This window comes from Monodon monoceros, unplaced genomic scaffold (assembly GCF_005190385.1).
Source record: "Monodon monoceros isolate NGI ecotype Baffin Bay Population unplaced genomic scaffold, NGI_Narwhal_1 Super_Scaffold_10, whole genome shotgun sequence".
Lineage (NCBI taxonomy): Eukaryota > Metazoa > Chordata > Mammalia > Artiodactyla > Monodontidae > Monodon > Monodon monoceros.
Genome location: NW_021703766.1, coordinates 53,647,018 through 53,661,366, shown reverse-complemented (window position 1 = coordinate 53,661,366; position 14,349 = coordinate 53,647,018). Strand labels below are relative to the sequence as shown.

Below are 14,349 nucleotides of genomic sequence, written 5' to 3'. Positions count from 1 at the left end.
CTTTAGAGGTCGATCTTCAAAGTTGGAAACAGGCTGTTTAATGCTTAGAATCAACACACCCCCTTCCTGAGTCACCACCACACGCACAGGGAAGCCCTCAGCATGTGGAACAGACGGTCCTCTGTTGCCCACTGTCCCAGGAGGGGCTCAGGACAGTGACTCCCACGCACAGACCAACCAGTGAGTTTTCCCACCCTTTCCTTCAGTTCAGGCTCCCCTCCGGGTGAGGCCCTCACATACCGAGCAGCAGCGGGCACCTCAGCTGGACCCGACGATCCCCTGCAGGTCACAGACCAGCCCTGATCCATCCCCACGCAGAGCAGAGCCCTCACCCTCAGCCCAGATCTCAGCCCTCAGGAACGGGGGGACCCAGAGTCCTGATGTTCAATGACGGATCCAGATTGGAACATCCTGGGGAACCTTAAGTATTATTCATGTTGGGCCCCATCCCAGCTCCTTTAAAAGGCATCTCTGGTCAGGGGGTATAAAACATATGAAGATGCCTTACTCAAATCAATGTGAAGCCTGGGCTGAGCACCGCCTAGAGGAGGTGAGCCCAGCACACCTCACGCTTTCTTTTTCTTTTCAAGCACTACTGAGGTATAATTGATGAATAAAAATGGTGTACAGGCTGTACAACGTGATTATTTGGCAGATGTACACAATGTACAATAATTATCAGCATCAAGTAATTTACACTTCCATTACCTCACAGTTACCATTTTGTGCCTGTGTGGTGAGAACACTAAAATTTTACTCCCTCAACAATTCTCCAGTATATAGTAACACACTATGATCAACCGTAGTCAGCATGGTACACACAGATCCCCAGAACCTACTCATTCTACAAATGACAGTTTCTAACCCTTGGGCAACATCGCCCCATTTTCTCCACCACCCAGCCCCTGGTAACAACCTTTCTACTCTAGAGCTCTGTGAGTTTTACATTTCTAGTTTCCACACAGAATTTATCTTTTTCTGTCAGGCTTATTTCAGTGAGCATATTCATTCTAGGTTCATTCATTTTGTCACAAATGATAGGCTCCTTCATTCTTATGGCTGAATTTTGTGTGTGTGTATATACATACATACATATATATATATATTTATATATAAAATCTCTTCGTTATTCATTCGTCAACATTATGGTTCTTTCTACAACTTGGCTGTTGCGAATAATGCATTAATGCTCATTGGGGGCAGACATTTCACTCAATATACTGATTTCATTTCCTTTGGATATCGAGCCAGAGATGGGTTTGACAGATTGTGTCTGTTCTACATTAAATTTACTGAGAAACCACCATACTGTTTTCCACAATAGCCGTATCATTTACATTCCCACCAACAGGGCATTAAGTGTGCTCTGTTCTCTGTATTGGGCCTGTGTGTGTGTATGTGTGTGTCTGTGTGTTGAGACAGATAAAGAGAGGATAGTACAGAAACAAGCATGAGCCTGGCAGCAAGAAAGTTAACAGTTATTTCTTCCCAAGGATGAGCCTCTAGACTTTAGATCACTGTGGTGTTGGGGCCCTTTGATTCTTGAAACAATCTTTCCAAACATGACAGGACTTTATGGTCCGTGCTAGACACATACCTAGCAGAAGCTCCCTGCTCAAAATATTCTGCCATCTGACATAGAACTCATAATTTCCCATATGGACACAAATAAACTAACAAACTCTTATGGGGTCCAACACAGTCTCCAGGCCCTCTCTTAATGATCCTCATATAAAATACCAAATAACAAACCAAGCTCTTCAAAACTCATGCATCAGGAAAAAACACATATGGAGACACCCAAGGATCAGTGGACCCAAAACCCCATATTTTCATTTACAATGATTCCAGCACAAACACTGTCGTCTCCAAAACCTACCAATTAAAAAGATGTCTCCAATGATACACATGCCTCAGTGAGACCCCAACATGCCCAATGAAGTGCTCTCTTTTGTATCTTTCATAGTACATCTGAAATATTCTTCACTCACAGCCCAAAATGCTCAAAAAATAGCAAAGGTAATGCAAAAAATGATGAGACTTTCCCTGTATTACTTGGAGGTTTACACGACGATTCTTACCCTCCCAAAAAAGCCAACACAAGTCACTGCTTTGAGTGGATTCTATAGGGCACCCTCTAGATCCATTCCTGCGGTACCATGGCAGCCATCCTCCTATACCCAGAGCTCCCTATGGGTATATCTCAGGCCACAGCTCTAACAATACTGGGGGAAAATGGTTCTCTCTTTCTAAATCCACTGTCTTCATTCCTCCTCAGGAATGAAGGTGTGACCCAATGTAACCAATACGTGCAAGCCTCAGTCTCAGCATCTATGTTACAGGGAAGCTGAGCTAGGAGCCTATGGCACCTCAAACCCACAACCACCCATAAACCCGTGTCATGATGCTCCAGACAGAATTAAGACATCCCTTGCCAACTTCCCCACATCCCTTGATCCCACAAGGGACAGGTGCACACATTCACTGGGCTCAACTTGATGCCCACACCTGCGGCCATATCCCTCGTGCAGACCCATACAGGCTCTGCTTCACTTCCCCGACTTCTCTATCTCTCCTCCAGGCGAACAAGAGGCAACGTGATAAAGGGCACAAAGACCTCTCAGCAAAGATCTTGCAACAAGAACACAGAAGCTCCTGCCCAAAGGACACTGGGCGTTCAGTATGAAGATCAAAAAGCTGGCCCTCCGGAGAATACTTGCCAGCAACTAGGGACGTTACGGAGTCCAGTTACACAGGCATTTGAGTTCAGTGAGACAGTTACAAAGAGAGAGCATCCCTAAGTTTCTTGTCTCCTGTTCTCCCCACTCACATCGAATTGGAAAATACAGTCCCTATTTAGGGCGCTCTCCTTCACATCCCCTTAGGTTCTGGACCTTCTGCCCCCCACCTTAGCACAGTGAAATCACTACCGCTGACTCTGAGCAGGTGAACTGCTGGAAGGCAGAGCACCTGTCAAGGTGGCGACTGGTCCCTGGATGTGCACACCTGGAACACCTGTAGCTACAGTAGAGCAGTAATGCAGCAGAATAAACATGAGGACACCTGACAACACTGCAGGAGGAAACCAGTTGTACAGGGCTTCTTAGGCCTCCCTACATCTTTTTGCTCTGGAGTAATTAGGTAGGCACACAAGGTAAAGATCAATAAGCGCTGAAATATCCAGAACAAATATGGGAACCACCCTCATCACCTACCCTGTTACCTTCGTATTCCCTGAGGAGTACTCAGCCCAATGGAAATTCCTAGCACCTGAAAACATCCCACGAGTGAGGCGTTGCAGTGACCCTGGGAAAAAGATGAACACTGTGTCCTTCGGTGGAGGTTAAAGACAAGAGACTCAAAACAATCAATGGAGAAGTGCGTTTCTGTTGAGGGGGACTGATATTGAGGCAATAAAATCTGGTTAATGTCACAGAGATTGTCGGGGGGGTGGATGGGGAGCCATCTCTGAACTAAGACCTGAAGGAGGGTGTATGGCCAAAATCACGCTGATTTAAAAGAAGAAGGTAAGAGGAGCAACTAAGATCTGAAACATGAAAGGTATTGGTGTGAGAGAGAAAAGGTAATGTGACCAGGACAGAGTGAACCATGAGAACAGGGTCAGCTCCCAGGATGAGGCTGGAGACACCGGCTGGGCCCTGAGGATGATACAGGTCTGTGTAGCTACAGGAAGGAAACTGGATTTTGTCCTGAGGACAAATAAAACCCTAGCATTTTTGCTTTTCATTCTAGGATGACTGGGAACCGTGAAAAATTCTAAATAACACAGGACACTCTCACTAGAAAGAATTCCCACACACAAACACACAATTTGGCCAAACACTTCAGGAGTCAATATTCCTCAGACTCACAGTTTCTGAGTCTAGACGCTCATCTCCATATTACAGGTGGGCTCCCTGAGGAGGCCCAGAGGGGAGACATGTCTGAGAAAGCCCAGGTTGAATCCAGAGAATCAGGTGGAACTAAAGTCTGAAATGGGATCCTGAAGGGCCAGTGGGCAGACTTTGTCCTCATCACCTGTCGAATTTAAAACACCGGGACCAACCTTCATGTTCCTGACCAAAGGAAACTTCTCTTTCGAGGTCTGATCAATTCAATTGAGTATTCAATTCTTCTTTCCAGAAGATCTCAGTAAAATATTTAAACATGCAGATTTGCAAAAATACAGCTACTGGTGAAGAAAACATTGTAAGGGGTCAGCTGAAAAATAAACTGTGAGCAAACTTCTTCATCATGAATAGATGGCTCTGTTGGAGGAAGGTTCCAAGTCAATCCAACTCATCCTTCACCATTTGCAAAGAACACTAAAGAGGGACCTGAGTGAAACATCTTCCTGTCACCTCACAGCTATTTTAACACACCAAATAAAAGAGAAAAAAAACAAATATTAGACTAACTGGTTAAATTAGGTTTTGACTGTTAATGTAAAAGACCAATGACCTCTTTACCAAATACTCATCAAAATAGTCTAAAATTATTTACTAGTTATCAAAGAAGTTTTCCAATATATAAGATGAAGAGGAAAAGCACTCAGGCCTCATAGAAACCTGAATCAATAAAAAGAAATAATTTGTGAATTATTTTTAATCTAAAAATGCTGGTGTCGAAGTCTTTCAAAAATTGAGGATTTACCTTATTTAGAAAAGAATGACATGAGCAGACTACCTAAGGGAACCAAACTTATTCCAGAAGTTAATAATTACCCACAGGAAAGTAGAAATTGAATGCACTAAGATTTATTCCAAGCTACACAAAGAATTCAATGTAAGGAAACCAGAAAGAAAGAAAGAAAATTCATTACAGAAACCAAAACTTTTAATGTTCCTTTAAAGAGGCACCATGTGGTGACAAAGCTAGTCATTTCTTGTGCCACTAGTCTCTCTCCTCTCCTCTATCTCATGCCAGGAAAATGGAAGGGGGTGACCCACAACTGTCTGAGTCAAGTCACTGTGCCTTGGCCGAACAGGAACTGCAAATGGAAGTTATCTTCTCTTACAAATACTTACAAAATACACAAACCTTTCACTTTTTGCACTTCCCATCCTCATCTGTCTAATTGAAGCAAATAAATTTTAATTCATTAGATTCTAAAGCTACAAATCAACATAATCATCCATATCCAAACAACTCACCACCCATCTGGACCCAGTTTCTCAGCTCTACCTGCACCACTATGTGTTTCCACTTCACTCTGTTTAGCTGTCTCCTATTTCACCTGTCTTTTTGTTCCCCTCTACACTCCTGCTGTTTCTCCCCTCCTAGTTCTCCCTCACCCTTGTCCTGCGACTTCTTCCCCTTCTTGCTGCTTTCTCCCCAACCTTTATGATTGTCCTAAATATCCATGTATGTCTCCATCTTTTTCCCAAACTCAGCTCCCTCTCTGATATCCAGATTACATCCTTTCTGTAACTGCTACAATGCCTTAGTCTGCACTCTCTGGCACCCCAGGTGGCTATGCCTCCTTCCTGCTTTCTCTCTCCTGCTCTTCTAGTCACTAGTTTTCCTCTCTTTCTCTCCCAGCACCACGGTTCTCTGAAGGGCATGGTTGCAACTCTTTCGCTCTCCGCCCACTCCCTGTGTGAAGTGCCTCCCTCCTACCGGTGATACAAGGCCCCTGCCTATGTTACTATTCCATCGGTTCTCTCTCATTCTTTCCTCCTTCTCAGTTTTTCTGCTTCTCTCCCAGTCGCTCGGTCTCTGCTTCTCCTGATCCCCCTCGCCGACGAATTTACAAGGATGAGGGATGGTGACTGAATAAGATGCCACCCTACCGGAAGAGACTATATTCCAGCGGGGTGGAACCTGGGGACAGACATACACTGGGTGTCACAGGGCTGGCCCAGGTCACCTCTCCCTACGCGGGGTGAAAGGAAGAGCTGACTAGGAAGGAGAGGCCTGCGGAGCAGAAGCACCGGCCTGAGGACACGCGAGGACAGAGGGGCTGGGAGGGAGGGAGGGGGTCTCCGGAGAGGGGCGGGCTCTCCAGAACCCTAGGGCCGGGGAGAAGACGCGGCCTCTCCGGGAGCGCGGCGGCCGGCGCTGCCCTCCAGGGGCCGAGAGGGCCAGGCTGGGGGCGCGAATCCACCTCGCGGAAGAGGACTTTACACTGCGAGGGAGAGACATTAACAGCTTTGAAGCAGGGAAATGTTGCGAAAGGCGGTGTCTACGTGGACAAGGTAAAAAAGCCAAGGTCAGGGACCAGCCTCGGAGCGAATTCAAACCCAAAGGAAAAAACACCCGTCCTGTGACCGCGACGTCTGGATTTACTTGGCGTGGAGGGCCGGCTGCTGTGATTTTACGTCCATAGTGACTCCGAGACCCCGAGGATGGAGTAAGGGGGACGGCGCGGCACATATACACTACAAAGAGAAAACTTACGGTCAGCCGCACGATAGTCACCTCGAACTCACTGGTTCTGCTTCCGTAGGAAACCGCGGACACTCAGAGAGAAGAGGCGGGGCTTCCGGGGCGGGGCCTGGGCGGAGCGCTACGTGCGAGGGGCGGGGCGGGGAGAGGGCAGGTCTACGGAGAGAGCGCGGGAGTGCGGCGCAGGGGCCGAGGTTCCCCTACCTTGACCTGTTTAGTTAACTGTCCATAATACTTTTAAGGTAAAAGCGTACAATTGTATGGGCCGGTTTTGCAAAAACTAAGAAGATTCCTCGTAAGTTAAAAACAGATTAAATACAAAGCTTTTTTTTGCCAACAGATTTCTCGCACGTCCCGCTAGTGAGGCTGAAGCAATTCAGAGCTCTGGAAATTTGGGTCTCCAAGTGGTAGCTGTGGGGCGGTGATTGGAGCCTGGAACATTTGCTGCAGTTACAATTAATATAAGCACTTTAAGGAAATAAAAACTGGATTTTTCTTTGTATTACAAATGAAAATGTGCATTACAAAAAGAACTCTAGCTATGTAGAATGGTTATTTCATACTGAAACCCTAAAGAACGGATATTCCGACCTTCCAGCCTCCGCGGCCGCCTTGGAGCCCCTGAAAAAGCTTGTGGCAAAGGGGGGCAATTAAAAAACCAAAAGGAGCAGGTCCTGAAGTTTACTCTTGACTGTACCCATCCTGTACAAGATGGACTCATGGATGCTGCCGATTTTGAGCAGGTTCTTCAGGAGAGAATCAAACTGAATGGAAAAGCTGGGAATCTTAGTGGAGGCGTTGTAACAATCAAAAGCAAAAGCAAGATTACCGCAACTTCTGAGGTGTCTTTTTCCAAAAGGTATTTGAAATATCTCACCAAAAAATATCTGAAGAAGACTAATCTCCGAGATTGGTTACGTAGGTTAGGTAGGTGCTATCACCAAAGAAAGTTACAAATTGCATTACTTCCAGATTAATCAAGATGAAGAAGAGGGCTTCCCTGGTGGCGCAGTGGTTGAGTCCGCCTGCTGATGCAGAGGACACGGGTTCGTGCCCCGGTCCGGGAAGATTCCACATGCTGGAGAACAACTAAGCTTATGTGCCACGACTACTGAGCCTGCGCTCTAGACCCCATGAGCTACAGCTAAGGAAGCCCATAGGCTCTAGAGCCCGCGTAACGCAACTACTGAGCCCACGTGCTGCAACTACTGAAGGCTGCACACCTAGAGCCCATGCTCCACAAGAGAAGCCACCGCAATCAGAAGCTACACTGCAACAAAGAGTAGCCCACGCTCGCCACAACTAGAGAAAGCCCATGCACAGCAAAGAAGACCCAACGCAGCCAAAAATAAAAAAATAATTTAAAAAATAAAATAAAGGGCACTAAAATGAGGTATGCCTGTATAGATGTTATAGAACATTATCATAACCACAATTATATTTGCAGTTAAGTCATTTAAGAGTCAACAGATACTAACAAATTAAGTACAGATGTTGAGTTATGGAAGGATAGAAATAATGTCTTGTTAGTGTAGCAACATAATTAAGCAATTTGTCACTGAAACCAGACAACCTGGATTCAATTACCGATTCTGCCACTTGCTGGGATGCAAATGAATGGGTCTAAATCTGTGTTTGTCCTAAAATCATTTGTGAAATGAGAATAAATATCAGTGCTTTTCTGAGAGATGAAAATTTAGTAAGTTATTAGGCATAAATCCTTAATAACAATAACTCTTACCTGAAGTGGGATAATGACGAAATATAATATAAATCAGACTGAAGATCGCTTTTCCAAAGAAAATATTTTCTTTTTGCTCAGGATTAAGTTCTAAGTGGAGGATATTGGGTGTCAGTTGTCATGCTATATATACGTAGCACAAATCTTATTTTCTCTGCAAAATGTACTGGCCCTGAATGTGAATACCATCCACCGAGAAGTGGCAGAATGGCTTCCAGGCATTTTGGCAATGGAGACTGTCTCACTGTCACAAACTATACTTGGAATTGTGGGGTCTTTCTATCTTATTCATCCTTATAATCTCATTCAGTTCACTGCATCCTTGTTCATTTCCACAATATTGATTTTCAAGCACTTTACCATACCAATTCCCAAATTAAAACATTTCATCTCACCATCTCCCCATTGCAGTTCTTTCATTAAATTGATCGCCTAGAGAAATGCTCTTTTATCATGTTTACAGTGCACCTACTTTATATAAGTCACTGAGTTATGTACGTATTCATGTCACAAGAATCGGAAAACAAGTCACTGATTTATACGTCCCTTGATGTAAAAATGGAAGATGCAGATTAACTGGTGGCGCAGTGGTTAAGAATCCGCCTGCCAATGCAGGGGTCACAGGTTTGATCCCTGCTCCGGGAAGATCCCACATGTAGCGGAGCAACAAAGCCCAGGTGCCAAACCTACTGAACCTGCACTCTAGAGCCCATGAACCACACAACTGCTGAAGCCCGCGAGCCTAGAGCCCGTGCTCCGCAACAAGAGAAGCCACCGCAATGAGAAGCCCGCGCACCGCAACGAAGAGTACCCCCCCACCCCCCGCTCACCGCAACTAGGGAAAGCCCGCGCACAGCAACAAAGACCCAACGCAGCCAAAAATAAATAAATAAATTTAGTTTTCAAAAAAGCAATACATTTTTGGAAAATGTCTGGAAGGAAAAAATAATGCTAAGGAAAAAGTGTATTTAAAAAAACACAACAGTTACTCAGGCATAAAAAGAAACGAAATTGAATTATTTGTAGTGAGGTTGGACCTAGAGTCTGTCATACAGAGTGAAGTAAGTCAGAAAGAGAAAAACAAATACCATATGCTAACACATATATATGGAATCTAAAAAAAAAAAAAATGGTTATGGAGAACCTAGGGGCAGGACGGGAATAAAGACGCAGACCTACTAGAGAATGGACTTGAGGACACGGGGCAAGGGGAAGGGTAAGCTGGGACAAAGTGAGAGAGTGGCACGGACATACATACACTACCAAATGTAAAATCGATAGCTAGTAGGAAGCAGCTGCATAGCACAGGGAGATCAGCTCGGTGCTTTGTGACCACCTAGAGGGGTGGGATAGGGAGGGTGGGAGATGCAAGAGGGAAGAGATATGGGGATATATGTATATGTATAGCTGATTCACTTTGTTATAAAGCAGAAACTAACACACCATTGTAAAGCAATTATACTCCAATAAAGATGTTAGAAAAAACAAAAACAAAAAACAGGGACTTCCCTGGCTGTCCAGTGGACAGCCAGACTCTGCACTCCCAATGCAGGGGGCCCGGGTTTGATCCCTGATCAGGGAACTAGATCCCACATGCAGGCTGCAACTAAGAGTCCACATGCTGCAGCTAAGATCCCGCATGCCTCAGCTAAAAGATCCCGCATGCCGCAACGAAGATCCTCCATGCCTCAGCTAACACTCGGCACAACCAAATAAATAAATATTTTTAGAAAAAAAAAAATTATTACAGTAGAAAATAAACCATGTAACATATTGCTTAGTAACGTTATTTGAAATGAAAATTTTAATAGCCCTTGGATAATTGCTCTTCTACTAAATTGCCTAGTTATATTATCCAATAAACAGTTCCACACATTAATTTTTTTTTTTTTTTTTTTTTTTTGCGGTACGCGGGCCTCTCACCGTTGTGGCCTCTCCCGTTGCGGAGCACAGGCTCCGGACGCGCAGGCTCAGCGGCCATGGCTCACGGGCCGCTGCGCGGCACGTGGGATCTTCCTGGACCGGGGCACGAACCCGCGTTCCCTGCATCGGCAGGCGGACTCTCAACCACTGTGCCACCAGGGAAGCCCCACACACATTAATTTTTATTAAACAGGGTAAATGTATTTAGCCAATTTTTAAAAATAGTATTTTACAAGCACTTTCAACAACCCAATTGAACAATATGCTGCAGGAGAAAAAAAAAATGTAATAACATTATTAGCATGAAGAAGCGTATAGTGTGTCCTAACCAAGAAACCAGGAGGTTCAAGAGTAAATATTGCATTTAATTGAACAATCTGACTGCAGTTTTTGATGTTTCACTACTGACACCGAATAATCACAACCTCTTCCTATCCAGCCTATGTGGGCAAGCTGATAAAGAAGCCCGATGGCTCCATCCTGTGATACAAACTGAAAGTTCAAATCGCAAGTGTATCCTCCATCAAGCCTCACCTGGTAATCACATTAACACACCAAGCCAGTCACCATTCCCTGTTCTCTCAAACCATTTTAAAACACCTTGGAAGTCTCCCCTGTCCCCCTGGACAGCTGAAGTATGTAACAAATATTCGCATAACACTTTAATGTTAGCATCAGCCTCAATGACGAAACAAAACCTTGGATGGGGTTCCACCCTATTCCAGTGAATGGTTACAAGTGCACATTACCAAAAATAAAGAATGTTTGGGTAGTGAATGTATGAAATTTCTACTTTATCTCTCAAAGGAAAAAGTTCCTCTTGTATATTGTTCGTTTTTAAAACTCATGAACATTGATATTTTCAAATTATTTCCCTGAGCGATTCAAGCATAAGAGATTGTATGATTTTAAATTTTTCTAATATTTCGCATGTGCTTACTATATTCCTATTTTCCCATAATGTAAATCAAGGTGCATGCCATGTACTGCATATTCATGAATGGGGGACAGGTTTTAGGGAGTGTTGAAAAAAATAAAACAGTCCCAAAGTGGTCATTTGCCCCAAAGACAGCAAAACAAGACTTTATTGCAGTTACACCCCTCCCAGAAATGTGACCTTAAACCAACCACTCTGGAATTTCATGAATGATACCACTGAGGTAAACAAAAGGATAAGACCTTTGCCTTACCTCCCCCAGAAAAATGTCACCTCGACGAAAAAATTTTTCTTCTCTTAGCAATAAAAAATTTTTTTAAATTATATGCCCTGGAATTATCTCTAAGATATATACTAATGAAAAATTTAAGTATAAAACAGTGTGCATAGTATGTTGTCATTTGCATCTATTTTTTAAACTTCATTTTATTTTTTATACAGCAAGTTATTAGTTACCCATTTTATACATATTAGTATATATATGTCAATCCCAATCTCCCAATTCATCCCACCACCACCACCCCCTTTCCCCCTTGGTGCCCATATGTTTGTTCTCTGCAGCTGTGTCTCTATTTCTGTCTTGCAAACCAGTTCATCTGTACCCTTTTTCTAGATTCCACATATATGCATTAATATACGATATTTTTCTCTTTCTGACTTACTTCACTCCGTATGACAGTCTCTAGGTCCATCCACGTCTCTACAGATAACCCAATTTCGTTCCTTTTTATGGCTAATACTCCATTGTATATATGTACCACATCTTCTTTATCCATTCGTCTGTCGATGGGCATTTAGGCTGCTTCCAGGACCTGGCTATTGTAAATAGTGCTGCAATGAACATTGGGGTGCATGTGTCTTGTTGAATTATGGTTTTCTCTGGGTATATGCCCAGTAGTGGAATTGCTGGGTCTTCGCAATAAAATTCTTATGCTGCCTAGCTTCTATCTATAAAAGCTTTCTGGCTTGTACAGCTTTGAGCACCACTTTATCATCTAGATGTGATGGCGAAAACTCAGCCTCTGCACAATGGTCCCAAATCAAATCTCAGAGACAGAGCTTTGAGTGAAGTAGAAAAGAATAACTTTATTGCTTTGCCAACCAAAGGGGGACACAGCAGGCTCGTGCCCTTCAAAACTGTATGTCCAAAAAAAAAAAAAAGCAAAAAACTGTATGTCCCAAGCAGAGGCGGGGGAGGGGGATATGGTGAGGAGTTTTACAGCACTTGTTCAAGGGCAGGGTTGTTGATAAGTATCAGGGTGTGTGCGGGCCTGCTTCCTTTAATCTGGCCTCAGGTGATCTCCTGATGTTTCCGGAATGAAGAATGCTTCATCAAATTTTGTTCTGCAGAAAAGATCAAAGATATTGTTATGTGTATCCCTTGAGGCAGGAGGATCCTATCCCAAGGATGCACTATTATTTGACTGCCCTTCCTTTGTCTCTGTACCCTGATAGCAACTGTTTCCACCTGCCCTTTGAAACTCAGGGAAGATCATGGAGGCTGAAGCCTATTCCCTACAAACAGGAAGCAAGAGACACAGAAAGGCTTCCATGTCCAGGAGGCCCTCAGGGTCCTGCTCGGTTTCAAATGGGATGCACCGCAATTCGTGAAGCACTCAAGAAACCCAATTTACTTGGTTCAATTTTTGTACTTCAACAGAAGGCAGAGCCTTAAATGAACTCCTATGGTATTTTCATTATAGCTGCATAAATATTCTGGAGCAGAGTTTACAGAAAATAAGTCAGGTACAAATTATGAATATATAATTCCTAAACTGTATGTTGTTTGATTCCACCACGGAAAGAAATTGTTACAGATTCTTTCAACCCTAAGAGCCTAATGGCGCTTCTGTTATAAAGCACTGAGGTGGAACCAAACTGTGCTGGCTGAGGAAACATGATTCACCCAGGGTTATGAAAACTGACTGAATTTTATTAATTAAAACAGGATACCCATTTTAATTAATTCAGAATTAAACTATAGCAAAATGTAATGGCAGCAGCTAAGTGTGAATCATACACATATAAATACTATTTTCATTCTTTTGATTAATTGTTCCATTCACAATTACTGGTAGTAAAGGGTTTTACGATGGAAAATGTCACAAAAGGCTGTCTGTGGACCAAAGGCAGAAAAGCGAAGGGAAGAGAGCAGCCTCAGTGCGATTTCAAACCCAAATAAAAAGATACATGACTTGCAATGACAATCTCAGGATTTGGCAGGCAGAGGGCCGGGTGCTGGGATACCAGGTCTACAGTCACTCCCAACACCCTGAGGACTGAATAAGGGGGACAGCACAGCACAGGGTCCCACCAGTAAAGAAACATATACTCTGCAGAGTGACCTCCCCATGTACTATGTTTCTGCTTCTGGAGGGAAGTGTGCCTGAAGGGACCAGGCTGTACCCGGACAGTGGTACTGTTAAGGGGCGGGGTGAGGAAGGAGCCCAGGTGGGAGCAAAGAGCTCCGGAGGGCGGCTGGTGAAGCTGCTTCCCCGCACCTTGACCTGCTTACTTGAAGTGACAATCTGTAACAGCTTTAAAGTGAAAGCTTAAAATTGTGTGGGAGAGTTATTCCAACACTTCGAAAACTAAGATGTTTCCTATTAAGATGAAAATGGTTTCAATAAAAAGCCATTTTTATAGCAGGTTGCTCGCATGTCCGGATCCTGAGGCTCAAACAATTCACAGGCCTGGAAACTTGGGTCTCCAAGTGTTTGCAGTGGGGCAGTGGTTAGATCCAGAAACATTTTCTACAATTTGAATTAATTTACGCAGTTTTAAGAAATAATAGCTGTTCTTGTCTCTGTATTAGAAACTAGCACGACAAATACAAAACTTACCCAGAGTAGTAAGGGCTATTTCATATCATACTCTCACCCTACAGATCAACTTTTCTGTTTCTATTCACATTCTAGCAGGAGGCCAAACTCAGCTCCAGAGACTCAGGGACAAGACCTGGGGTCTGAGACTGGAGGACTCAGGCATGTAAAATTTATCCCCCTATCACAGAAATAAGCTGGTAAGTCAGAAGCTACTCTTTATGGAAGTGATGAAGGGTCTTCTGTTTTCTGTGACCTGGGAAAGAGAACTACACCTGAATTGTCAATTGAATTGGGCATCTAGACAATCCACATACATGGATGAGCTGAGTATTATGTTAAAACTCTTCCTATGCAGACCAACCTGATGGTAGGTCTTCATGTAATCCTACAGTGAGGACCTATTCAGGATGTAGTGAATCTAAATTAGTAAACAATAACCGAGCTGAATTATCCAAGACATGTTAATATCAGTCTCACTAACCAAACCAAACTCTGGGTGGGGTTCCATCCTACTCCACTGAATGGTCACAAGTACA

The 14,349-nt window shown here is 43.8% G+C and overlaps 1 pseudogene; it reads left to right on the top strand.

Moving 5' to 3' along the window:
- Positions 1-2,498: 2,498 nt before the first annotated feature.
- On the top strand, positions 2,499-10,537 carry LOC114903508 (annotated as a pseudogene).
- The last annotated feature ends 3,812 nt before the right edge of the window (positions 10,538-14,349 follow it).